This window comes from Accipiter gentilis, chromosome 13 (genome assembly GCF_929443795.1).
Source record: "Accipiter gentilis chromosome 13, bAccGen1.1, whole genome shotgun sequence".
NCBI lineage: Eukaryota > Metazoa > Chordata > Aves > Accipitriformes > Accipitridae > Astur > Astur gentilis.
Genome location: NC_064892.1, coordinates 29,226,398 through 29,250,920, shown reverse-complemented (window position 1 = coordinate 29,250,920; position 24,523 = coordinate 29,226,398). Strand labels below are relative to the sequence as shown.

Sequence of the window (24,523 nt, the reverse complement as noted above, 5' to 3'; positions counted from 1 at the left end):
GGTTAGTGATAACATTAGGTGAGGCATGATGATTTCTCCTGTCCGTCACTTGAGAAAACCAGGTAATGTTGCACGTATTTTGCAAATACTTGCAGATTGTGGTTTAATTCTTTCCATTTCGTGATTTTTGGGGAGGTCTAAAGCTCACTGAGGGAAGAAGTATGGGGTATAAATTTGTCCCGTCTTTATTTTGATTTCTTTGTGTGACTGCCTCAGAGCTGTGCATTTACAAGTGTGACTTCTGTCACACCTACTGGCAGGTGTATTTATAGGATGTTAAATGACTTTAAGTGCACTTTCCAAAACAAACGGGCAAGTAGCGTGCAGAGGGAAGGTGGAACAGAGCTGGCTCAGGTCTGAGATTCATGGGTTAAGCAGCACCTCTGTCCCTTCTCACTGCCCATAGCATCCCCCAAGTAAGGTGCCTCAAGGTTTGGGTTTTTTTCAGCTGTTGTGCAATCATGTGAGTCTTGGAGTGAAGATTTACCATAGTGCTGGCCCAGTCTAGTAGTTCATTACCACCCACAGAGGGACATCCTATGTCCTTTGCTGGCAGCACTTATCACAGTCTGAGCTGATTCAAGAGCAGCCAGTGCTCCTTACCCACCCCAGTCAGCTTTCTGCTGCAGTCATGTGTTTAACTGGATCAGTGAAAGGCTTAACAGATATCGCATGGACCAGAACTGGTGTAAGGAGAGGATGGGGAAAGAAAAGTGTCGTTGGGGTTAGTAGAGAAGTGTCAGAGAGAAGCTGGAACCTGCAGCTTCTGGCTGAGAGTGGATTGAAGATAATCCTGTATCAGGGCTGTATTTACTACCTGGATTTTTGCAATTCTTTCCCTCTGAAGCTTGCTTGTCAGTAGAAGGGAGGATGTAACCTTATTTTAAACCATTCTCAGAAGTACTGAGAAGCATTACTTCTCAGCAGAGGCAAACCCATAACAAAAGGAGGAAGGAACTTAAAAGAGCGAGGAAAAGCAAACTACATGAGTACATTTTCCTAGAGGCTTGTCATCTTTGGGATGTGACCTAGGAATACCTTAGAGGTGATCCAAGAAGAGTTTGTGCAAGGCTGTACAAGGTCAGAGGTTTGTAGCTGTGCGGGATGTTGCTGTGCTGCTGGCAAAGGCAGCCACCTTGCCAAATCTGCCTTCACTAGGAAACACTGGAGGCAAACTTGGAAGCATAAAATGGATGAGGTTAAAGCTGACTGGTGCTCGGTTGTGAATTCATTTCACTTAACACAACCTCTCTCACCCTTTCTGCTACCGAGGCATAATTTCTGGAGGCTTGGGAGTGTCCTGACTGCAGACTTGGGAAAGGCTCTCCTGTGTATTTTGAAAGAAGGTGACATTTACTATCTGAAGGATTCCAATTAAACATCGGACAGCCAGGGTACCTTCCCTCCCAGCTTTTGGAAAGAATAGTGGCCTGTTCATATGTGCTTTGTTTACTATCACCTTTCCTTTCCTACAATTCAGCCAAAGTTCAGAAGACCAGCACAGTGAAGAAGTAGACTGTTTTCCCTCAAATTCATTGTGCTCTACTTTCAGCCTATACTCAGCGTGCACTAAAACATCATTGAACTGTACCTTTAAATGGCAAATTAAGAATTTATAGCTGCTTGGGCTGCGCTCCAGGTATCCGAAACCCTGGGTTCCACATTTCTCCTTTTGAGATGCTTTTTTACTGAAAACTGAAAAAGCAAGAGGTTTGTAGATGGCAAACAATTGTCTTAAAAATATCTGAATTGTGATTAAGTTGCTAAATAACACAGTGATGAGAACTTTTCTATACCTAATGTCCTGTAGCAGAGACTTTCTTTGGGGATAGGAGTAAGTTACCTTAAGATCTCCTGATGTAGTTTCTCCATGCATAAATATTTAGGCCATTATGCATCTGCTAGTGTTAGAAAGCCACAATAGTTTCAGTCTGTGTTTTACGTGGCACCTGCCACAAGGGGAGGTGCCAGTTCACAAATCCAAAGTACCGGGGCAGTAACACCATGATAGATATACATTATATTAAAATGTTGTAGCGGTGCTACTACTGTTTCTTGGTGTTGTATACAAGGAGGAAGGAGGGTGCAGGAGTTTGGGTGCTAACTCAAGACTTGGGTGAAGGCTGGTTCAAGTGTTGTCCTTCCATACACATACGGCGTGATCTTGGGCACGTCCACTGCTCAGGTGTTCTTCCCTGCCATGCTTGTGAATGGGATTGTTAGGATTTCCTTCCTACAGGCATGCCTGAGATTAAATATGTTGCAAAGCTTGAGATACTGTGATCCTAGAAAAACATACTAAACAGAAGTTCCTTAAATCAGATTTTTATCCAGTCTTGAGCCAGAGTTTGATGAGGCCCCAAGCCTGTGCGAGTTGATGGTACGTTCCTGAGCTGAGAGCAGGAGCAGGGTGGTGGGATCTCCTCTTGCAATAATGGAGAGGAGTTACAGCATCTCTAGCTGCTTTAGGAATGGCACCATGGGTTCCCATGTAAATGGGGCCTTGATAGGCTTCTCATGTGGTGACCTTGTATATAATATATCTGGAAAATAAAAAACAAAGGGCTTTTAAATCTGAAGTTTCTGCTCCCTTTCCTCTGTCAAAATAATATTTTCTCCTCCTCAACCCCCATCCAAAACTGAAAGCTGAACACAGTCACAAACCTCCCTTTCAGCCCATTTTTATGAGACTAAAATATATCTGTCCTTCAGGTGGGTCAGCGTACCTCCAGAGCGCACCTCTCTGGTCTGTCTTCATGTGGCTTCAGAGCCTCATGCCTTCTCTTGAGCACGCAGGCTGCTGTGGTCCCCTCCTGTGCCTCCTGGGAAAGCATCCCATCCCATCCCATCCCATCCCACTCTTGTAGACCTGTAGCTTTCAAAGCCAGTGGAGAAGGAGGGACAGCGATTACCAAACCAGGGCGTGAAAAGAGAAGCTGCTCTCTCAGGGTCACGTGTGAGGCCAGCAGAAGTGGGAGCCGCATCCAGGCCTCTCCCACCCCAGCCGGTGGGAGACTGCTCCCCTCGGGGTGTAATTTGGGATGCGTTTCTCTGGGAGCTGGGGCCAACGGGCAACGTGAAAATTGTATTATGCATTATTTATTTATTTATTTATGCAGCCTTAACTTTTCTGCTAATGGGTTCCACCCTCTGCCGTGCTGTGCGGCTGCACAAATATTTGCTCTGGGAAGCAGTGGGGGGAGTAGCTCAGTGTGAGGAATATGCAGCCAGAGTGGAGCAGAGGGCTAAAGCTGTTTAAATTGGCTTAAGCCATGCTGTTGGTCAGTGTCTAGCTATGTCTTTTGGGCAAATGGTGATGTAAGTTTCAGAGAGATACTCATCCCAGCAATGAGCAAGGTCACTTCTTCTTTAAGCTGAAATTATAATTAGCAAGAAACCTGATACAGTTCCAAGGATTATCATCCACCTGCATTCTCTCTTGCTAAATATGTTTACATTTTACATACGCTTTTAAAAAAATACTGCTTCCAGATTTAGCTTAGAAACGGCAAAATGTTTGCATAGCTTGTGCTTATACTTCACTATGAAATGATTTTTCAATTTAGTTGATTGCCTGGATAAGACTGTGTTGGTTTTTTCCCCTGTAAAACATAACTATTAGAGTTTCTTTAATTATTAAAATGGCACTCTCCCTGTGCCAATGTTAGAGTTTCCTTGTAACTGCTGTGCACCTGGGTCAGATTTCTCCCCTCAATGCCCCATGATTTCCAAAGGGTTTTGCAGCACAAGAAACAAATACTTTAGATGCAAGATTGGATTAGAATTAAGTTGTCAGAGAGAGGGAAAACAGATCTGTTGCGAGAGGTGGAAAATATATAGTGACTAAAATAAATTGCAGTTTCCTCCACGTGGTCTTTTTTTCAACTGAGCAATACAAATGAAGACATATTTTGATGAAGAGCTGTAGCGAAGCTACTTTAGTAGTGACTTAATTGATACCTTTATGCAGTAAGTAACAAAAAATGTGCTACTGCTGCTTTTTTCAGGTCTTCCGCTAAAGCAGGCTGCAAAATAACATGATAAAATAGATCTAATAAAAACGCACCTTGATAACTGCTCTTTAAACAATAAACTGGGAGCCAATTTTGCCTCTGAGTGCCATGCAGGTATTATAGGGACTGAATTACTTGGAAGCAAAACCAAAGTTTTCTTCTTGGTTATTAAACATAATCAGCAGTTAGAGATATTAATGTCCATAAAACAATGAGTTTTGCTCAGAGAACCACTTGTGGGACTGCTGTTTAATTATTACTGGGAGGGTTAATGACAAGCTGCACTTAATCATATTTGGAATTATTTCAATGCGTTTGCTAGAAGTAGCTTCAGGTTTTTACTCGCGTCTTCCCTGCTCATTGCAAGGTCGCCTCTGCTGCTCTCTTTGTGCCGTGCCTTCCCGTACGGCCAGCGTGCTGCTTCGGACTCTGTCCTTCTGGAAGTCAGTGGCAAACGAGTGCACGTGCCAGCCTGCAAACAGCGTGTGCTTACCCTTCCCGTAAAACAAGGTGGAAGGAATTCTCTCCTCACCCTCCGTGCCATGTTTTTGAGATTAAACTTCCATCAGGCCTTTTGGTGTGCCCGCCGAGTCCGCAGAGCCCATCCAAAGCACTTACGTTGCCTTCGGCTGTGCGCTGGGTGGCTTTTAGCATGTTGTTTAATGAGGCACAATGGTTCGTTTAAAGAACACACGGAACATATTGGAAATTTACTGGGGATCCTTGAGAGCCCCGCTTCCGAGATGCGTGCCCGTGCTTCATTGAACGCTGCACGTTAACCGAATTTCCTTGAGCCATTTGGGCCCTCCCAAATTTTGCTTTTTTCCTGGGGTTAACCAGTTCAGCATGAGCAAGTCGGTGTTGGGAGAAAACACCAGATGTTCCACCGAAACGTGTTTTGCGTATTTATTTTTTACTCACAGAGTGGGATGGCACGTTGCGTGAGGGCTCCTAGGTGCGGGCGCTCGACGCGGGCCACCTCAGCGGCCGGGGCGATGGCGAGGGAGCCTGCCGCCGCCGGAGTGAGCCGGGAGAGCCACCCACGCCGGGTCGGGCTCCGCGCACACGAGGGGAGGCGAAGCCGGGCGCGAAGCCGCCGCCGATCTGCCCGTTCCCCACACACACCCCGTCAACGCAGCCCGCCGAGCGCAGCGGGGCCGCCGCCACCTGCGGGCCGGGCCCGGCGGAGCGCTGGCCGCCGCCCGGGGCGTGTCGTGTCGTGTCGTGTCGTGTGGAGCCGAGCCGCGTCGAGCCGCCCGGCCCCGCGGTGACTCACCGGCCGGGACCCGGGCACCACTTCCCCCCCCCCCCCCCCCCCCCCTCAACAGGAGCCATTTTAGCTGCACGAAGCTGCGGGGCGGCCGGGGCGGCGCCGCAGGCCCCGCGGTGAGGCGGTACGTGCTCCCCGGGGAGGGAAGGGCGGGCGGCCGGGCCGGGCCGGGCCGGGGGGGGGGACGGCGGCTTTCCCGGGCTGCTGGCCTCGACGTGCGCCTGGAGCAGCTCTCCTCAGCCGGCTGTGGAGGGCTGGGGTGGGGAGGGAACTTGTGGTAAAGTGCGGCACCGGGGAGCGATTGGGGAAAAAAAAAACCAAAACAAAAAATAAATTGAGCTGCGAGTAAACGCGGCGTTTTGGGGGCAGCAGCCCCGTCAGCTGCCTGTAGCTGAGCGCGAAGGGCACTGCGGCCGCCACTGCGCTTCTCCGAACAGCACGCTTCGTAGGTGTTACGGCTGATCGGTAATCGTGCTGCGTTTTGTAATTTTGTCGCCTTTGAAGCGTGCGGAGGTGTCGGGCAGGCTGCTGGTCTGACCCCTTCGGCCGCCGTTCCGCTGACTGTACGATAAACCAATTTTATTTATTCCGAAGCTACATTTACCTGGACCTGGTTAGCACGTAGCAGAGCGTGGCCCAAAGCGATTCGGGCAAAGTGTTAGCAGTCGGGGCTGTGGCTTTGAGCACCTTTGCTCCGCCGTTCGCCCGGCGTGGTCCCAAGCGACTTTAAAATGGCAGGTTTGTCGTTTCAAAGATGGATCGCTGTCTGCGCCCGTGACCTTAAATTGCCGTTCTGTTTCTGCCGAAACAAACTCGTTCAGCTGCAGGCACCGCGGTGTCATTTTGAAATAGAGGGAGCTAAGTTGTTTTGAAATGGGCAGGTACTCACCTTTTCCTGAAAATGATTAAGAAACGACAGTAATAGGGATGGTGTACATGGCAGAGGGACAGACCAATTATAAAATGGGCTTAGTGGTGGTTGTAATGGGAGAAGAAAATCCTGGAGGTAATTGCGGTGTGTCAAATTGCTTTTTAAACTTCCAGTGGATGAAAACCACCTTGATTCTCCTAATTATGTACTTCTGAACTCTAGCACAGCATTTTGGAAAAGAGTAAGTGTTTCCACCTTGTTTATAGTTGAACAGAAATGCAGGCTGATATCTTTAGAAGTTTTGTCTGTGTGTATAACTTTGGGCTCTCTATGTCAGTCTTTCAGTTGAGAAATAAAGTTGAATTCATTTTCCTACAGAGCTCAAGCTGTTGCGCACCGGGGACTTCTTCCCTGTTTCATTTACCGTATGGAGCCTATGTCTGAGAAGTATAATGGAGCCTTGCTTAATACTGTGATTGGTTGCAGGGGAGGGAGAGAGGGAGGCAACCATTAAGTAAATGGTCATGTTTTGGGTGAGGCTGTCTCTTGTCCTCAGCTTTGCCAGTGTTCACCCCTATCTTCCTTCTGCATCTTACGGTATGGTGTGTTATTTACCATCTTTTGATTGTATGTTTTGTCTTTTTTCTTTCTAAAAGCAACAGTTTTTGAAAGGGTTTGGGAGGTTGTTTTTTTGTGTGCATTGTTTCATGTTGAAAAATTCACAGAGAAAATGATAAAACTACAGAGGAACCACTCAGAAAAAAAATTGTTTTGAGTTAGTGATAGAAGTTTTTTACTGAGAAATTCTTTAAGGTATTTGCACCTTCCTTTTTTTCATAATGAGTTTTATTTTCAGATCTTAGGGCTGAGGCAACAACTGTCTGCAACTGGCAGAGCACAAGCCTGCCTTTCCTTACCTCTTTCCTCCCCTTCTTTCTGCTGTACCAGACCCTGTTGAGACATCCAGCCTTAAAAACTTGAGTTATCCTAAGTCGACTTCCAACCTGCAGCTGCTTATCTTGGGCAGAACACTTGTTGTATGCTAAAGGGTAAGTAGCTGCTGCTGCTTTCTCCTGAGCAGGGCTTTGCGGAGCAGCAGTTCCTCTTCGAAGTCAAAGCTGCCATGTTCAGGCTCTCCTGCTGCTGGGCAGGGCTGCGGAAGTATCTGGGGTGCGGTGGTGGACCTAAGAAAAAGTGATTTGAAAGTCCTTCAGGCCTTAGAGATGACAGCTTGGACAGATCTTGTAGAAGGTAGAGAAGTAGATTAGAAGGGACAGAGAAATGGCATTAGTTTTTGTTGATTTTTATAGCTGAAACCGGTGTTTCTGTCCAAAAAAACCCCAACCTCCTGCTTCCCACTCCCCACCCCCCCAACTCTAAGGCAGGGATCTTTCAGTTTGGATTGAGTTTGTGGTTGTTGAGAGATGAGCCATGGGAGTGGTATCATTAGATGCCAGTTAGCCTGAACATTATTTCCAGACCCATGGTTTTACAGAAGTGCCTGTTTTCTAATATGCTCTTTTTTTTTCATCTGTTGAATATGAGAATTGCCAAATCTGTGATCTTGGCACTCAAATGAAGAAAAAAAAGAATTAAATGTCCAGATTTGAAGAATGTTGTTGGCCTAGTATAGCCTGATGTTTCAGTATTGCTGCAAACTCATACTTCAGGGGTGTGTGTTACTCTTTGGACACTTCTGTGTATAAAAAAACCCCAGCCACGAGGTGTGTAAGCATACCCTTTTCTCTCTTTTCAGCACAGCTGTATTCAAGGGAGGGAACTACAGTAGGACTGTGTTCGGCGAGCTGATAAAAAAGACTTTGTAAGAAAAATGCAGGATTTCCCTCTGTATCAGAGGAGAAGCTTTGATCTGCCAAACAGCTTTCACTTATTGCAAGCATTAGCAGAAGTTTCTCAGCTTTAGCTGGCAGATTTTGGTTTTTTTGCTGACAGTTTCGGTAACTCTCTGGAGTTCTGTTGCGTGCGCGAGGAGCAGCAAGGACTTTCCCCTGCCGGAGTGATTCAGCACGGGAGCATCAGGAGGTGGAGTTCGTGTTTCCAGCCTGGGTTACAGTCCGCTCTGTAAGCGCTGAAACTTTGCTACCATACACCAGTGATTTACTGTGCTTATCCTTTTAATGCTACTGATGTGCTTTAGAGATTATTTGCTTCCTTAAATCTTATTTAAATGTTTCTTTCTTAAATCTTCCTTAAACGTTCCTTCACAGATAAAGTAGTTGACAGAGACTGTACATACTGAAATTTGAAGTCTTTTGCTTATCAAAAGTCTGCAGCAGCCATGTGAAAGGCTCTAGACATTCTCCCTCTCCTGACCTGACAAGGCTAATCTGTGTAGAGGTAAAAACGATTTATTCTTCAATATGGGCCTGTCCTGTGGCAAAGCTTCCCACTGTGTCAGCCTTTGTGCTAAAAGGATCCCATTAGATAGGGACTAAAGTTTATGCATTCTTACCTTGATGTGCTTTAGGCCTTAACTACCCTACCAGCTATCTTTGGTGATGAAGCTAGAGCTCAGGTCATTTATTTGTCCTTAGATCAGTCATCTTGGGTCATGTGTGACTTTGTACTAGGTTCACGTTTGAATGTGAATATTGTAGCCATTTTGTTAGCCTGGAAAGAACCTCCAATTCTTAAACTTGTAGGTAAAAATTCTTTCTTTCTCTATTGGGGGAAAAAATATTATGGTTAAGAAAATCAGCTAGGAATAGGAATACTAAATACATAGGTTGGAAACTGTGGGAAAGGGTTGGTTTTAGATGGATTGAATGTCACTGTCTACTTCTATAATTAGACATTTTAGTCTATTTCTAGAACACCCTATATTTAACTCATGGTCAACATTTCTGTGTGAATATACCAAATATATTTTTTATTTTGAGGGCAATGTTTTGCGCTTCTTCAGTGGTTACCGTTAGTGTACTAACGGTCTCATCGTTTCATTTGCAAGCTCCTTCCGCATTTGCCTCACTTATCTTCTTGCATGGTAGTGGTTTGACTTCTTAAGTGGGCTCAGTATAAATGTCATCCCACGTGAGACAGGGTTTCAGAATTGGAAGAAGGGGGTGAGCTTGGTTGATTCAAATTGTTGCCTGATGTTGAGGGAAAAAAAAAGTTAATATATGTTGTGGCTGCATATACTCTTATGTTATTCCGTATGTTCCTCTAGAGTTACTTGTGATTTTCGTGGGATCTTTCGAGAGAGTTAATAAAGGTGACAGGTTAGGAGAAAGCTACCTTGCTTTTATGAGCTTTGTATAGAGTCATTTCTGCTGTTCTCCAGTTCCCAGCTATCTCTGTGTTTGTTCAGTTTTATGTTGCAGCTAGGGAAAGAAGCAGCAAAACGTGATTGTGAAACTACGGTTACAACTTGTGATACCCAGGGCTGACCGCTGCCAGAAAATTAATGTTTAACTTGCTCTTCCAGCCAGACTCAATTTCAAGTTAAAAGCAGGTTGACAAGGATACTGTTAGTTTTCTTCTCTTTGTGTGTGCTACGTGTGCTGCACTAGATAATTTTGGAGCTACCAAGAATAGTTTCCTAAGGATGTGATGGCATGGTTTGTTTTTAGTGGAGGCTGTCTTTCCAACCAGAAGATGACCCTCTTAGGAAGAACTTTCATGAAAACTGTATCTTGAAGGCACCAGGGCTTGCACATTGTCTGCTGAAGGCAGAATTTTGCCTGACATTGTCTTTGGACATGGTGGTTATGTTATCCACTCCCATTCTCTTGGTAAGTTTGTTGTTTCGTGCTGTTATTTCCTTCCCCTTCTCCAGAGCCTCTGTAAACTATTTACTGTCTGTAGCTATTCAAGCTTTGTCACGGTGCCTGTAAATGAAGCATGCGAACGAGGGTATTAGTTATCAAGAAAATAATTATGAAGCTTATATGCCGTGGAATGCAAAGGGTGGCAAACCTGCACAAATTGCAAGAATTTACTTCCCTGTCTCCCGGTGCCTCCGAACCAGCTTGTCGAGAGCTCTGTGAGCCCAGCAAGGGGCTCCAGACACCCTTGGTGGTGTGCTACTGAGGGGCTGCCATCCTGTTTTTTTCAAAACAACAACTGACTTTTGTTTATTTCAAAAAGAGAAAAGAAGGAACTGTAGAGAGGAAGTGCTGTTCAGGGGGCTTTTTTTCTTTACAAAGGTGGTTTAGACATATGAATGAAAATGAAACTTTCTGTGTTGAGAAACAGTCTCAAGTTGGACTGCTAGGGATGGCTTGTGGCATTTTTAAAAATACCGGCCCTTTTTTGTTAAAAATGTATATTTCTTTTAGTATCAGCTAAAAGGAATAATGAAATAAGTTGCTTTTGAAGCAACTGAAATACAATTGCAGTTTGTCTGATGGAGCTCTAATATAGACAGCCATTAATTTAGACCGTTTAAAAATGGGCTGTGGAGGGATTTCCCGAGAAGAAAACCAAGAAGAAAGTTACTGTTGGTAGAATATTTTCCTTGTGCACTTCTGAAAGATGTATGTCTAATTGTGAACGCTTGATGTAATACAATGTTCTACCGTTTGTTTTTATAAAAAGCTAATTGTCTTTTAATACAGTCCTTCAAATGAGCTGTATTAAATGTTGTTTCAGTGGTAATGGACTAGAAATAATTCTCAACAGTAAGAAATGTTGGAAAACTTTGACCAGACTACAAGGTAAGAGCTCGGTCTTGCAAATGTTTTGTTTAAAAATAATAGGGATATTTGCAGAAAAGGTTTAATACTTTCAAAGCCACGTAGTTAGAAAGTGTACATTTGGTGTCTAGATTCCGATGTAATGTTTAAGGCTTCTCTTACGAGTGCCCTGCATTCAGGTGGACTTAGGAAGCATTTTGTTAATTTTTACTGCCAGGCTTTGTAAACAAGAGAGCAGCGATGACATTTTATTCATGTACTGTGCTTTAAAATGTGTGCACTTGAGAGGAGAGACAGTAGCAGTTAGTAGTTGCAAATAGCTAGCTGAGTAAAATAACCGCTGCCCTGACAGAGGAGACCCAGAATCACTGATCTGTACCTGCTGCATGGATGCAGCATGTCTGCGAAAAGGGGGAAAAAAGAAATAATCAATGGGAAGTTTTGTGGGTTCATTTTTGCTGCCTTATATGAGGAGCTCTAGGTGGGGTGAAATCAGGAAAAATGAAGACTGGAGAAAGCAGCTTGCTTGCTGACAGAGGCCGCCTTGGGAGAACCTGTTACGCCGTCTGTGGTGAACAAGCCTGGTATTTAACTAACTAGATGGGAGAACGATGCTAGTGCCTCAATGCTGTCTCTGCTATCTCCACACACCCTGTGCTTACTTACCGGTTTACGTGCAGGCTGAAGGTGCTTCAGCCTCACCCCAGCTGCTCATTTTTACTCCTAAGTGAAGATTGCGTGCTAACCACCCCAGTCCCTTGGTGGCACATCCCGTTAAACCCACACGGCAATGGTTTCCGAGGATATGCCCTGAAGCACAGAAGGGAGCTTTGGACCGAGCAAGTTTTACTTGGATAATGAGCTATCCTGGAGGTGATGGGTTGTAAATCCTTAAATGGCTCATTTAGCATCTGCCCAGGCCCTTAGGCTTACCCTTAGGTTCTTGACTCAACAGTAAGCTACACTAGTTGAGCTAAAGTTGCAATTTAAACTATGGATGTACGTTTTTGTGAGCGTATCAACTTGTCTAATTTAATTTAAAATGTACCCTTAGTGAAACAGTTAGAGGTGAGCATGATCGGTCCTGGATGTTTCCATGGCAGGAGCACTCATCCAGCTACCTCGGTGCTGCTTGCGGGGTGCCACCCTCATTTTTCCTCACTGACAGCATAGGTTTTTTCCTAGTGTTTTATTGCCCTCCCCTCCCATCCACAGTCCAAAATGTTTGTGTGAGCAAGCCCTTATCTGGTTCAGCCGAGATGAGCCAAGTTGGCAAGTCAGGTGTCCGTGCCATGGGAAGTTGGTGGGCTGGTTGGCTGAACCAGGTGAGGGATTGGTTTCGGAGTGGTGGAGCTGTGGAGTTTGTAAGAGCTGGGGTTGAGAAGTAAGGGGGAGGACGAAGTAGCACAGTTGTCCTTGGAAGAGGACTGTTTCTACAGCCGAAGCTTCAATGAAGTGATAATTAGGACAGTTAACTCTCTCCTACACGTCACTTCTAAACTCTCAAAAAGGTGTTTTCGAAACGAGTTGTCTGAACACCACAGCTAGATGCTTCTGATTGAGAGGAAGAGTGTGTTAACTAATAAATCAGGCTTTGCCCCAAATTATGTAGAGGCATAAGTCTCGATAATATAAAATGGGGGAAAAGGTGTTTGCTTGTTAGTTGGAGAACATGCGCAAATAAAAGCTTTTGGTGGAGGGAGAAGCTTGGGCTTTTTTTTGTTCTTTTTCCTTCTGGGAGAAGAAGGGGAAGGAAATGCAGGGATGAGAAGTGCACCGCTGCGTCTTTTTGAAAGAATGTGAACTTCTTGCTTTGTTTAAAAATATTCTAGTTATTCCTGTCTGCTAAATCAAGTTATTGAAATGAAATTACGACCTTTGCTCTGAGCCTGAAACAATACAGGAGGAAAGCAGGTGTTCGGGAAGATTAAACCTCTTACCTCAGCTGGAAAATGTTCAGCTAGAGCTCTAGCTCTAAGGATGCCATATTCTTGCTGAGACTAAAAATGTAAGAACAAGGAAGAATTTTAAAAGTTGATTATGGTCAGTTGCCAAGAGCAATGCTGTGATAAATTATTAACTCATTGCACTGTACTGCCTCGTAGTGCAAACAGAATAGCTGGTTATTGTGCTCTGCTTGGTAAGTCAACACTGTAAAAAATTCCTTGGTTATCTGGAAAATGTCTTCTTTGGGCTGTTTATTAAAGGGACCCTGTAGAATTAAAAATCATGTTCCCCTCTGTCAAAGCTGGCTAAACCAAACGGAAATCTGTGAAGGCTGTTCCTTTCTTGCTGTCTGGGGAGCCTGGTAAGTGGGTGTTGATCAGCTTGGTTTCACTTTTGCTCCTCTCTCTATAAGGCACTCGGTGAGCTGTGATCCCTCCTACCTCCCCAAAAACCCACACCGTAGCAGTTAGGCTACTAGTTGCAGAGACATGAGACAAGTTGACTCGTAGCTGTTCTGCAGGCAAAGCAGTTCTGTGGAGACCATTCCTCCCCTGTTGGCTGTAACCGAGTCGGAGGAAGAAATGCAGGGGACAGGCTGTTCGGAGTGTGCGGGTTCCTTGCTGATGCCACGCAGCAGCAGCTTCGAGGAATAAATTTTCAATTTTGTAAGAACTGAGACATCCTAATTGTTGTTTTTCTTTTATAGATATAAATACCACAACATTTACCTTTCCATTTTTGCTTAGAATATACAGAGCTTGAAAACTTAGATGATCTTAAACTGCTTCAAAATAATTTATAAAAGAACACCCCCACTTTTACTCTAGCCCTACGCCTATGTTACATTAAATTTTTGGCTAATTTAATAGTGTATAGTCAATATAATAGAGATGGCTATGCTTGTAAATACAACTTCTTTGGTGTTGTGCTTATAACTAGTACAATAATAATACACCTCGAAAATAGATACATATGAGAATTTTGAAATGTTTGCTGTAATAAAATCTGTAGTTCATTAGCAGTACACAGATGAACTTTCAGGGTTAAAAAGAATATCCAGCTTGAGAGTAAACCATTTCTGGATCAGTGTCAGCATCTGCCACCCCGGTTTTCTTAGGAAAACATTGAATCCTGCCAGTACATGTTGCAAGATATGACCAACGTGACTTACAAACTAAGAAGCAAATCTACAAAAATGCTGTTGGCTACATAGTATTGTTGGAATCTGAGATGGAAAATACTTTTTTTTTTTTCAGTTCTCTTCTAAGTCCCTTTGCCAATCCAGCAAAATTTAGTAAGGTTCAGATCACGCTGCAAGGCTTTTTTGTTCAGAAAGGCTTTTGAGCAACCATTACTTTGTATCTTTTTTTAATTTGTTGGCTGCTTGGGATTACTTGAGTATTTGTCAAGGGTGGGACTTGTGTCTTAAGTGGACGACAGAAATGCTGCAGAAGGGAGCTTCTGCTGCAAGCTTGTCCACTGGCTTTCTCTTAGTTGTCTGATGTGTCCTGGTTTAGGGCTTTCGCTCTGACTTTGAAGGCATGAAGGGGTCAAGCTCCCGGTGACGTGGAGGGACATAGTCTTGTCTTTTGAAGCACTGGACAGCTGCAGTTCTCTGGGGTAACCCAGATGGTCACAGAGCTCCAATGGGAGCACATGAAAGCTGGGGACAAAGCGTGCTCTGTCAGAGGAACGTGGTCACAGAATAGGTTTCTAGTTGGAAATGAGGAGAATTTGGAGCCTGGTCATTTTCAGGAAATTGCAGACCACTGACTTTGAGACGGCTGTTCTACTAACAGTGCCGGTCACCATGTGAAGGCATCTTTGTTCCAAACTGTTCTGGAATGGGGTTGAAGAGCACCTTAGGATGGAGAGTATGGTAGGATGGAGAGCATTAGTTCCGTAAAGGGTAAAATGTGCCAGAAACTCCATGAAATCCAATGAAGATTTTTTTCACTGCTTTTAAGTTTATGCAGAAAATGCTCCTAGGCTATAGCAGTAGATGATAGTGTTAAATCTACTAGATATCTACCACATGATATATTTCCCAACTTAATTACACGAGTGATGTGTCTTCTGTTGTTTGGGTTGGCAGCCCTGCAGGTACAGCTCAAAATCGGTTCTCCTCAATTTTATACAAGTAGTTGGCCATTGGTGGAGGAAGGATACAAGGCCATCTTAATAATTTCCTATCCTACCTGGAAGTATAGTTTTTAGGCTGGCTAAGGAGGTGTTTTCTGACAGGTGACATTATGGGGTAATGTAAGACTGAGGAGAAGACTACGTAGAGAGGGGCTGAGTATAGCATATTGCTTCATATATAGATACCATAGAAATTACAGCTGTGCTGGAGTTTCTGCTTTTCACTGAAATTTGCTGTGTCTAGCAGTTGGTTCTTTGCTTCCTTAAGCTACATTAATTCTTGTGCTTATCCTGCTGGTGCTAAACACTTCTTCAGCATTTCAATTTGTGGGAGACTAGCAGGTATTACTCTAGGTATTAGTGTTAGAAAAGCCCCGTAGATCATCTAACCTGTCCCCTTTTCTAGGACAGGGTGGTCCCATTAAGTAGACGTGCTGGTGCTGTATTTGGCAGTGTGGTTTCTGCCACTGGTTGTGGTTAATTTCTGAAGCGCTCTGCTTGTTTGCTTCTTCATCTACTGAGACAAGTAACTTGGTTTCTTGGTGGCGTACAAGCCCGTTTGAGGAAGGCCAGACTCTAAAACCTCCGGACTGGCTTGCGTGTTGTCGTGGGCCGTGCTGGATGAGAACATGCCGCCAGCTTTTTATACCCTGCTTTGGTGGCCTTCTGGGGCCACATTTCAATGTGCTTGGCCTGATTTCTTTTCATCCATCCAGCTGACGGGCTTTCTGTGCGTGGGCTTAATTTACTTAATTTTTTTTCTTTTTTTTTTTAGAAGGTCCCATGGAGTTTCTCCCCCTCGCGGAGGAGTTCCTCCCACGTCCAGCACAGAAGAAGCAGGCGTGCTGGGTGACAAGCGTGCGGAGCGGGGGGGACGTGGCTGTGCAGGCAGGAAACACTCGTCAGTGGGTCCCGGTATCTTCGTCCGTGCTTCCTGTCAGTTAAACCACGAGCAGGGGAGCAGATGCACCCAGAGACGACGGCTCCGCTGTCTGCCCCGGGCGGTCATTGGGTAGCAGTCTTCCCAAGAACGTACTCGTGCCCGTATGCTTTTGACTGTTATCTGTCTGAGGCCCTTATTTAGATACCTGAGAGTAAAGATCAGCATTTAATTAGTTCAACAGAAAGCAGTGCTTGGAACTCTTGAAGCATGAAGTGTAAAAGAGTAACCATGGGAGTTATCCTAATGCAGTGAGAGCTGAGGTCCGGTGTCTCTTTTTCCACTGCTGCCAGTGTAGGAGTTTTTAAATGCATACGAGAAACAGACAGGTTGGGTGTGAAGTCATGCGATTTCATTATTATCTTTTTGGGCAGATGACTGCCACGTTACTTGAGCTGGTGAGTTTTTATTGTAAGATACTTTGATCTTTGGAGTGATTTTTAAAAAATTATTATTAATTGTTTTCATTTTAATCCACTTGTAGATCTGTGTGTTTCTGAGGCAGCTCTGGCTTTCAGTTAAACAATTTGTTACAAGTGCACAGTAAAAGGCACATAAAACCTTCTATTGTAAAAGGCGTAATGGTTTTTAAGTAGATCTCATGATTTCTGAAGATAGGCATGTTATTACAACACAGTTAACTTATTGAAGCTAGAACTCTAATAATACCTTCCCCAGCATCAGATTTTAGAGAACCGAGTACTCTGCACATCAAAATTATATTAGAACTGAAACTGTGTGGATTCATTTCAGCCTTTTTGTCTGATTGGATGTCCTTTTCTTCCTCATGTGACAGCATAACTCCCAGAGTATTGGGGTTTTTTCCCTTAACTGTTTATTCATTGACTAGCCAGCATTGAGTAGAGATGTCCTTGCTGCGTAATAAAATGTTTCTGTAGTACATGCTCTTTAAAATAGAGGCTCTCAGCCTGAGGGGCACATCCTCTGGGTGGGGAAGACTAGAAGAGTTGTAGGGGCAGTGAGATTGGAAAGGTAAGGTGTTTGGGGGTTGGATTTTGTTGTTGGTTTGTGTTTTTTTTCTCCTGACTTCTGTTGCGTTATGAAGCACCATGCATTGCACCTTACGCGAGGGGTGGGGAGGAGATGGTTCTGCGCTCAGCAGAAGAGCTGCTCTTGCAGAGGCAGGCGCCGCTCATAGCTCTCAGCAGTGTCTTGACCCCGAGGGAGCAGCTTCTGGTCCCCCTGGGTTTCCGCAGGGCCAGGAGCTGGCACCACAAGGGCAAAACTCTGCATTTTGCCTCTGCAAAAGGCACCAGCTCTCGCATTTCTAACATAGCTGGGCTGGAAGCCTTTCACAGCAACAGGATGCTTCTGCTGACCTTTTTTTCTTTCAGTTTTGAGCACTGTTTTTTTCAGTACTGTCTTGTTTGAGAGAGGAAAGGTACAAATGAGGCACAACCCTCTGGGGGGGAACACATAGTAAAACCTCCAAGAAACTCTGCTTTGAAGTCTATGGCATCTTGAAAAAAGGCATAGTGTTGGGGTTTTTTTCCCCCCATCCACCCACCCACAATTCTGATATTAATTTATTGCATCTGCAATCTCAGCAAAACACATTTGGGCAGAAACTGAGACTTCACGGAATTAGATCAAATATTAGGCAACAGAAAAGAAGAAAAAGAAAGGAGGCTGGAGGGTAAGTGAAGGGATGGATTAGAAACTATGTAAAGCAACCTCTCCCTGCATTACCTTGTTTATGGTACTAGTATAGGTATCTTCCACTTTGACCTCTGCTTCCTCTTGGTTTTTGTTGTTAGTTGTTGTGGGTTTTTTTTCCTGACTCTGTACAGGTTGAATGTCATGCTGGGAGAGGTAAGTGTAGAAGAGTTAGATAAAATGCTTTTAATCCCTAGCTTCTATGATAATTTGCAAATTTTCATAACAGAGATGATCTCTGCTGAGGAGCTCCTTGCATGATGAGGCTGTTGCGCTGCAAGAAAGGCTGGAGTACTTGCTTCAGGCACACTGTATGATTGTTTTCCCAGAGACCTAAATAAAAATGGTCAGAGGGCTGGAACACCTCTCCTATGAAGAGAGGCTGAGAGACTTGGGGTTGTTCAGCCTGGAGAAGAGAAGGCTCCAGGGAGACTTTAACGCCGACTTTCAATATATAGAGGGGACTTATAAGAAAGCTGGAGAGAGACTTTTCACCAGCGGCTGTAGTGACAGGACAAGGAGCCACAGTTTTAAACTGAAAGAGGGTAGATTTAGATTAGTTGTAAGAAAGTTGTTCACTGTGAGGGTGGTGAGGCACTGGCACAGGTTGCCCAGAGAGGCTGTGGCTGCCCCATCCCTGGCAGTGTTCAAGGCCAGGCTGGATGGGGCTTTGAGCAACCTGGGCTAGTGGAAGGTGTCCCTGCCCATGGCAGAGGGGTTGGAACTAGATGATCTTTGGGGCCCCTTCCAACCCAGACCATTCTGTGATTTTATGAATTGAGGCCTGGATCAACTCCTGGGAATGTAGGCGAGTCGGAGAAGTGACTCAAGGAAGGACCTTAATTAGCCTCTGTTGCTGTCCTACAATCAGTGGAGAAAAACCATCTGCTCCAGGAGATGCAGCCCACCTCTCCTCCCATTGACTATGGGAGCAACCAAAGTCCTTTCTTATGATGGTGTTTGAGGCTTTTAGAATTATTCTGATTTTAGAGGACTCAATTGTCAGGAAAAATCCTATTTTTGTGGGTCAAAGGAGGAAAAGCTGTCACAGGAGAAAATTGTTTTGTGCTGGTAGAAGCTGTGTGGGTGCATGCCTGCTCGATCCTTCTTCTGTCCACGACACTCAGGGTTTGTCTTTTGGGAGGCATGGGTGAACTTGTGCAGTGGCCCTGTTCAGACAGTGTCTGAGCGAGAGGGCAAGTGCGTGTGTGTGCGTGGGCGCATGTTTGCATGTGCATGTTTGCCTGCCCGAATAAGGACGTGGGATATGGTGGTGCCGTTGCCTTTGAGGCCTCCGTAGCAAGAGTGGTCGTCATTTGAGCTGACAAGCTGTATATCAAAATCTTTATGAGCCTGGCTGCTGTAATATCTGTATTATTTGTTCTGTGGAGCTGAGGGGAGGTAGAAAGAGGGCTCCAGGTTCGTGAGCCTGTGGCTGCGCTGAGGTTGCGCTGCTTTCTGTTGCAGTATGAGACCAAGTTGGGCATGCTACTCAGCCCAAGGTGACTGGGCAATTTTGTGTTTTCCCCAGGCAATTTGGTTCCCCCCACCTGTGCTGCCTTGTTTCCCCCTGCAGCTGGCGAGTCAGGCTGGATCACGTAGCCCTGCGGTAGGGGCTATGGCTGGATGGCACAGGGACGCGCGCAGCAGCCAGCTCTGATGCCCTGTTTAGTTCTGCAAAAGGCACAGGAACTTGAATGATGAAATGAGGAAGAGGCGAAGCTTGAATTTCTCTACACCTGCTTTGTGGGGGTGCTGAAACTTTCCAGAATACCCTGATTCTGTAGGTCTTTTCATGTAACACTCATAAATTCTGTGTCTAGTTCATTAGTAGTGAATTCCTGTGTCTCCCAGGAGCAGGTGCGTGCTCATATGAGAATGACTTAGGCTTCAGTGTGAACATTTCCCCAGACGTTACGAAATGAGAAATACTGGCCTGTCCAGACGCTGCCTTCCCTGGAGGGACCTTTGCAGACCCTGCTCCTTTTCCACATCACTCTTAAGAGAAATCTTTTTGCCTTTTTATATTCGTCTTGTTGGTCTTTAACTCATGTTTCATCACTGTTTGAAACCCCGCGGTGGGAATTGCTAGTCTAGCAACAAGTCAGGAGATAATTTATATTCTCTTAATAGCCAAGTTCACTAGTTTGAAATTCCCCAGACAAATAGTCTCCCTTCTTAATCCCACCCCATGCAAATACTTTAGAACATAACATTTAAGCTACACTGATCTGTAAGAAGAAAAATGTACAAATGGCATGGGAATATTCGCTTCTGTCTTATCCTACATAGCTGCAAGTTAATGTATTTATTATTGTAATAACGCTAAGCATCATGAAGCACACACATTTGCAGAATAATCAGAGTGAATACAGTGCATTTTAGAGTGCATTAAAATTGGCAGCCTAAAAAGTATTTTAATAATAGCTTGAGTGAATGTTCTTCTCCACTGTAACTGTGTAAGCAGTCTCTTGCCTTGCAGAGGTTTTAAAGGCATGATTTTAGATGGAGTATTCTCTGTTTGGTTCTTTACCTAAGATTTTTTTCTGCAGACATTTAAGTGAATCAGATCTCTCACATGTTATGTCCTGGACAGATGTTCAGTACAGCAGAAATGCCTGTACTCTTCATGCTGTTAATGCTCTTCTCCAATTTAGGCAGCCTTCAGCACCTCATTGATTTAACCCGGCAGCAGCTTTTGGGGAAGGGTAATACTGAACAAGTAGGTGAAGGCAATTGTTTTAAAAAACGCAACTTCTCAGCTCAGGAGATGACCACTCTTGCTATGCAGGCTTAAAAGGCAAAGGCACCACCATATTCCACATCCTTGGACTTGTGGGAATAGGTGGATGAAAAGCTGGGCATGAGCTGACAACGAGCGCTCCCAGCCCCGAAAGCCGACCGTGTCCTGGGCTGCATCCCAAGCAACATGGGCAGCAGGTCGAGGGAGGGGATTCTGCCCCTCTGCTCCCATCGGGTGAGAGCCCACCTGCGGTCCTGTGTCCAGCTCTGGGGTCCTCAGCACGGGACAGACGTGGACCTGTTGGAGCGGGTCCGGAGGGGGGGACACGAAAATGATCAGAGGGCTGGAGCACCTCTACTGTGAGGAAAGGCTGAGAGAGTTGGGGTTGTTCAGCCTGGAGAAGAGAAGGCTCCAGGGAGACATTATTGTGGCCTTCCAGTACTTAAAGGGGGTCTACAGGAAAGCTGGAGAGGGACTTCTTACAAGGGCATGTAGTGATAGGCAAGGGGTAATGGCTTTAAACTGAGAGAGGGTAGATTTAGATTAGATAGTAGGAAAAAAATCTTCACTATGAGGGTGGTGAGGCTCTGGAACTGGTTGCCCAGAGAGGCTGTGGCTGCCCCATCCCTGGCAGTGTTCAAGACCAGGCTGGATGGGGCTTGGAGCAACCTGGGCTAGTGGAAGGTGTCCCTGCCCATGGCAGGGGGGTTGGAACTAGATGATCTTTAAGGTCCCTTCCAGCCCAAACCATTCTATGATTCTGTGAAACAGCACAACTGTTCAGTGAATGTCTGACTTGGCAAGCACCTGGAACCTGGATGTAGATGATTACCTTCTGAAAAGCTGGCTGAAATGACAGACATTTACAAGAGGGAAATAAGAGAAATGTAGAAGCGTTGACCTCTCAAAACAATATTCTTAAAGTGTATGAAGGGAGTTAATGCTGAAGATGCTAATAGGTGAAAGAAGGAAAGATAATGACAAAGATCGGGCATGAAAAAAACCCAAACTGTGGTCTCTCTGCAGGGCTGAAGTCATCCTGTCAGGAAGGTTTAGAGACGAGACGATTCTATTCCTTTTTCCAGGTACAATGGAGGTATATTCAGTGTGCCTAGATCAGACGAGATTATTGGGATAACCTGCACATAGAGCTCTTTGTGCTGTGCGCTCCACGCCCATAAGTAGTTGGCTGTCTAGTAACAAGGTGGTTTGTGTACCAAACAAGTTACAGCGAGAGCCTAGGGTTCAGTGTCTTTTTTTTTTTTGCTTTGTTTTGTTTTCTGAAGTCCCTCTGGCTATGTAATACCTTTTCTAACCAAGGCCATGTCCCTCCTTGTGTGTGTGTGTGTGTGTGTTGGTGCTTTCTTAAAGTTGTTTCGAATCTCAAGTTCAGTTTTAAACTAATGTTTTGAGAGTATTTCTTGAGTTCAGAGCAAACTGTTTGGTGGGTGACTTTGCTCCCTTTCCTGCATGCTGCAGAAAAGCTTACTAATTGTGTTTACTTGAACATACTTGGAGTATTTTGTTGCTGCTTGCTTTTCTCTGTGGTGAGCTGTGACCAGGAACACTGGTATGAATTAACCGTGCAGAAAGCACGTACCAGCTCAGAGCGGTGTCTCATGCTGAGGGAAAACATTCAGTTACAGCCTTCTGCCTGTGAGTTTAAAAGCTTAGCTCCCTCATTCTATAATTTTCAATAAATTTAAGTATCTTTTTTGTTAGGCCTATAGATGACACATGAGTTGCAGCTACAATGATCTGTAAAATATGTTACACTAGAAATCAGGCAGAAGAGTTCACCTCAGGAGTCACAAACCCCATGCCTTGATTTGGGAGACTGTCTTGAAGGTGTGGAGTTTGTTTTGCTGCCCCATTTAAGAGAACAAGTCCATCATGGCCTACATGAATTCTTACATGAATGCTGTCTGAGCTACAGTAACGAACCTGATAAAAATAAAGTTGAATGCGCTCATGCTAAAAAAACAAGACAGTTACACTAGAAAAGACAAACAGTGGGAAAAAAACCCGGACTTGTCGGTGCTGGAGGTTAGTGGGAGGGTGTTCATGAAGTCTGACTGACATCTCTGACTTCCCTGTCTGCAACTGTTCCTTATCAATCTGCCCGACTGTAGGTATGGTTTGATACTTTGCACCTCTTCTTACATTACCTTTAATTCCTGTTTCTACAGGCTTTTTTGAATCAAGTATTTCTGCTTGTGAAATCTTAGGAGGTGTTGTCACTCACTCTTGGGTTGGGCTTTTTGTTGCTTTTTGGTTTTTTTTTTGTAATCTGTATGAAAGCTTAGTGCAAACATCAGCTTTGTGATTTTGACGAAGTAGGAGATTTGTCTTAATTTTTCTGAGAGATTTGCTGATGGAGGTGTGTCTCTCCTGTCCCAACCTCATAAATATCTCTCTGGCTCTGTTAGTAATAGTATTGGACTTTCCAAGCCCTTAAAAACAAAAAATTCACAGTACTACTTGTCTTAGTTCACTCATCAAAATATTTCAGAAAGAATTGACAAGAAGAAATAATCTTGATGGTCGTGGCTGAACGGGTGACAAAATGGACCCTTGGGGATGTATAAGGAAAGTGTGTGTTGGGGCACCATATGGGCACTGTGCTGTGTCCGATTACAGACCGGAGAAAACAGGTCACCTCTTGCCTGGTGTGAAAAACCTCACTGAAGAATTCCTGTGGTACAACCATTGGAAATGCATAACTGAGTACTTAATTTCTTATATTTGTGGGTAAAGTTAAATGAGGATCTTTGTGACGAATAGATTAAAAAGCTTCAGGCACAGTCTGCAAAAAATGTGTTTTAACTGATAAGCTTTATAAATAAGAAAGACTGAAAATCTATCTTTTACCCACTCATCATCGTTAACCACAATGCTAACTTAAATATAAATGTAAATGCTCTTCTAAATCCTGAGCTGGTATCTCTCAAAGACCAAAATGTTTGTTTAACGCTGTGTTAAGAAAGCAGCTTATAGATGACTGTTAGTTGCTGTGCTTTGTGATACAGGCCGTACTGTTTCTCAACACAAGCCCTCTTAGCCATTTATTTTTTGCTTTGCTTTGATTGGGTCTGTGATTCTTGTCTGAAGGGTTAAAAAGTTACTGAAGTAAAGATTTAGGTTAAAGCAGCATGCAAATAAAACTTTTCTTGCATGTTTCATCCGTGCTCTTTGGGTTAGTTCACTTGTATGTGTGTAATGGTGTATTGGCTTATACTCTCAGCTTCAGCAAAATGAACCACTTGTCCCAAGAAGGAGGCTGCCTGAAGAACCCTGGGTGAGTTGTAAGAATATGCATATTTATTTGTTGAAACTCTGTTTAATTCCAAGGTGTATGATGTGCATGTAGGAAAGCAAAGGTACCTGTCCGACAAGAACACATAAAATACCTTGTGTAGTCCTCTGAAGCGTCACCATCATGGCTGATGTTCAAAGGGTTGGCTGCACACCTTGCATAAAGAGAGAAATCGCTGCTACTTTTTTTTCCAGCATTGTAGGGTTTAACTCGCCACTGTCTTGGCTGCAGACCTTAGACTGTGGAAGTAGGATTAGCAGCACATCCTCCAGAAAGGGAAGGTGGGCTGAAAGCTGTCGGGGAGAAGGTGGAAGAGCCAAGCCCAGGGCAGCACGGCGTCCTGGCCAGGCAGAGGGAAGCTGGTGGCCCTGGGAGGGCCATGGGCTGGAAGCGGCATCTGCTCGTGCTGCACCGGGCACGGGCTGGAAACGCGCCGTGCTCTAGCATCATGGTCTGAAGCGGGGCGAGGAGTGAGGGTAGTTAGATGATCTTGGACCCAGAACGAGCCGTTTGGGGTTTCTGAGACCTGCTAAAATAAGCAGCAAGTGCTTCCAGGCCATGGTTCTCGTTGGAGGCAGGAGAAGTCTCTGCTGCTGGGTCTCCGGGTTCGTTCTTGCGGGCGTCTTGGAGCCGCTGTTCTTGGTGTAGCCTGCCTGTGTCCTCCAGTTCGTAAAATGAAATCTCATGCCGTCCTGTAACTGTCAGGTAAGAAGGAAAACCGACTCCTCTGCTGCAAACGTTTTTTAGGTGGTACGTTGTAGAATAAAAGTTTTTCGTGTTGGTAGTAAGGGTTAAACGTTGAGGGCAACAGGTATAGGCAGACTTAGGTATGTGATATGTGCGACTGTTTTGCAAGGTGCTATAAATGTTGGCTCCCTGTAATCTGATACCAGGGTAGGACAGGCTAACTTAATGAAGGAAAATAGACAGCAATGTAAAAGAACTGGAA

At 44.7% G+C, this 24,523-nt stretch overlaps 1 protein-coding gene across 5 annotated transcripts in view; it reads left to right on the top strand.

The window, feature by feature from the left end:
• The window catches only part of ELF1 (E74 like ETS transcription factor 1), a 93,374-nt gene that overhangs the window by 17,808 nt on the left and 51,043 nt on the right, over positions 1-24,523 (top strand). Inside the window, exons 1-3 of one of the 5 annotated variants that reach the window (XM_049815854.1) lie at positions 7,934-8,236; positions 8,383-8,512; positions 9,745-9,906. The exons of 2 other annotated variants lie outside the window; for them this stretch is intronic. The gene's annotated coding sequence lies outside the window, so the exon portion shown is untranslated. Of the gene's footprint in view, positions 1-5,292; positions 5,408-6,728; positions 6,752-7,933; positions 8,237-8,382; positions 8,513-9,744; positions 9,907-24,523 lie in introns of those variants that run through there. 2 more of the 5 variants (XM_049815856.1, XM_049815857.1) reach the window with 2 other exon arrangements.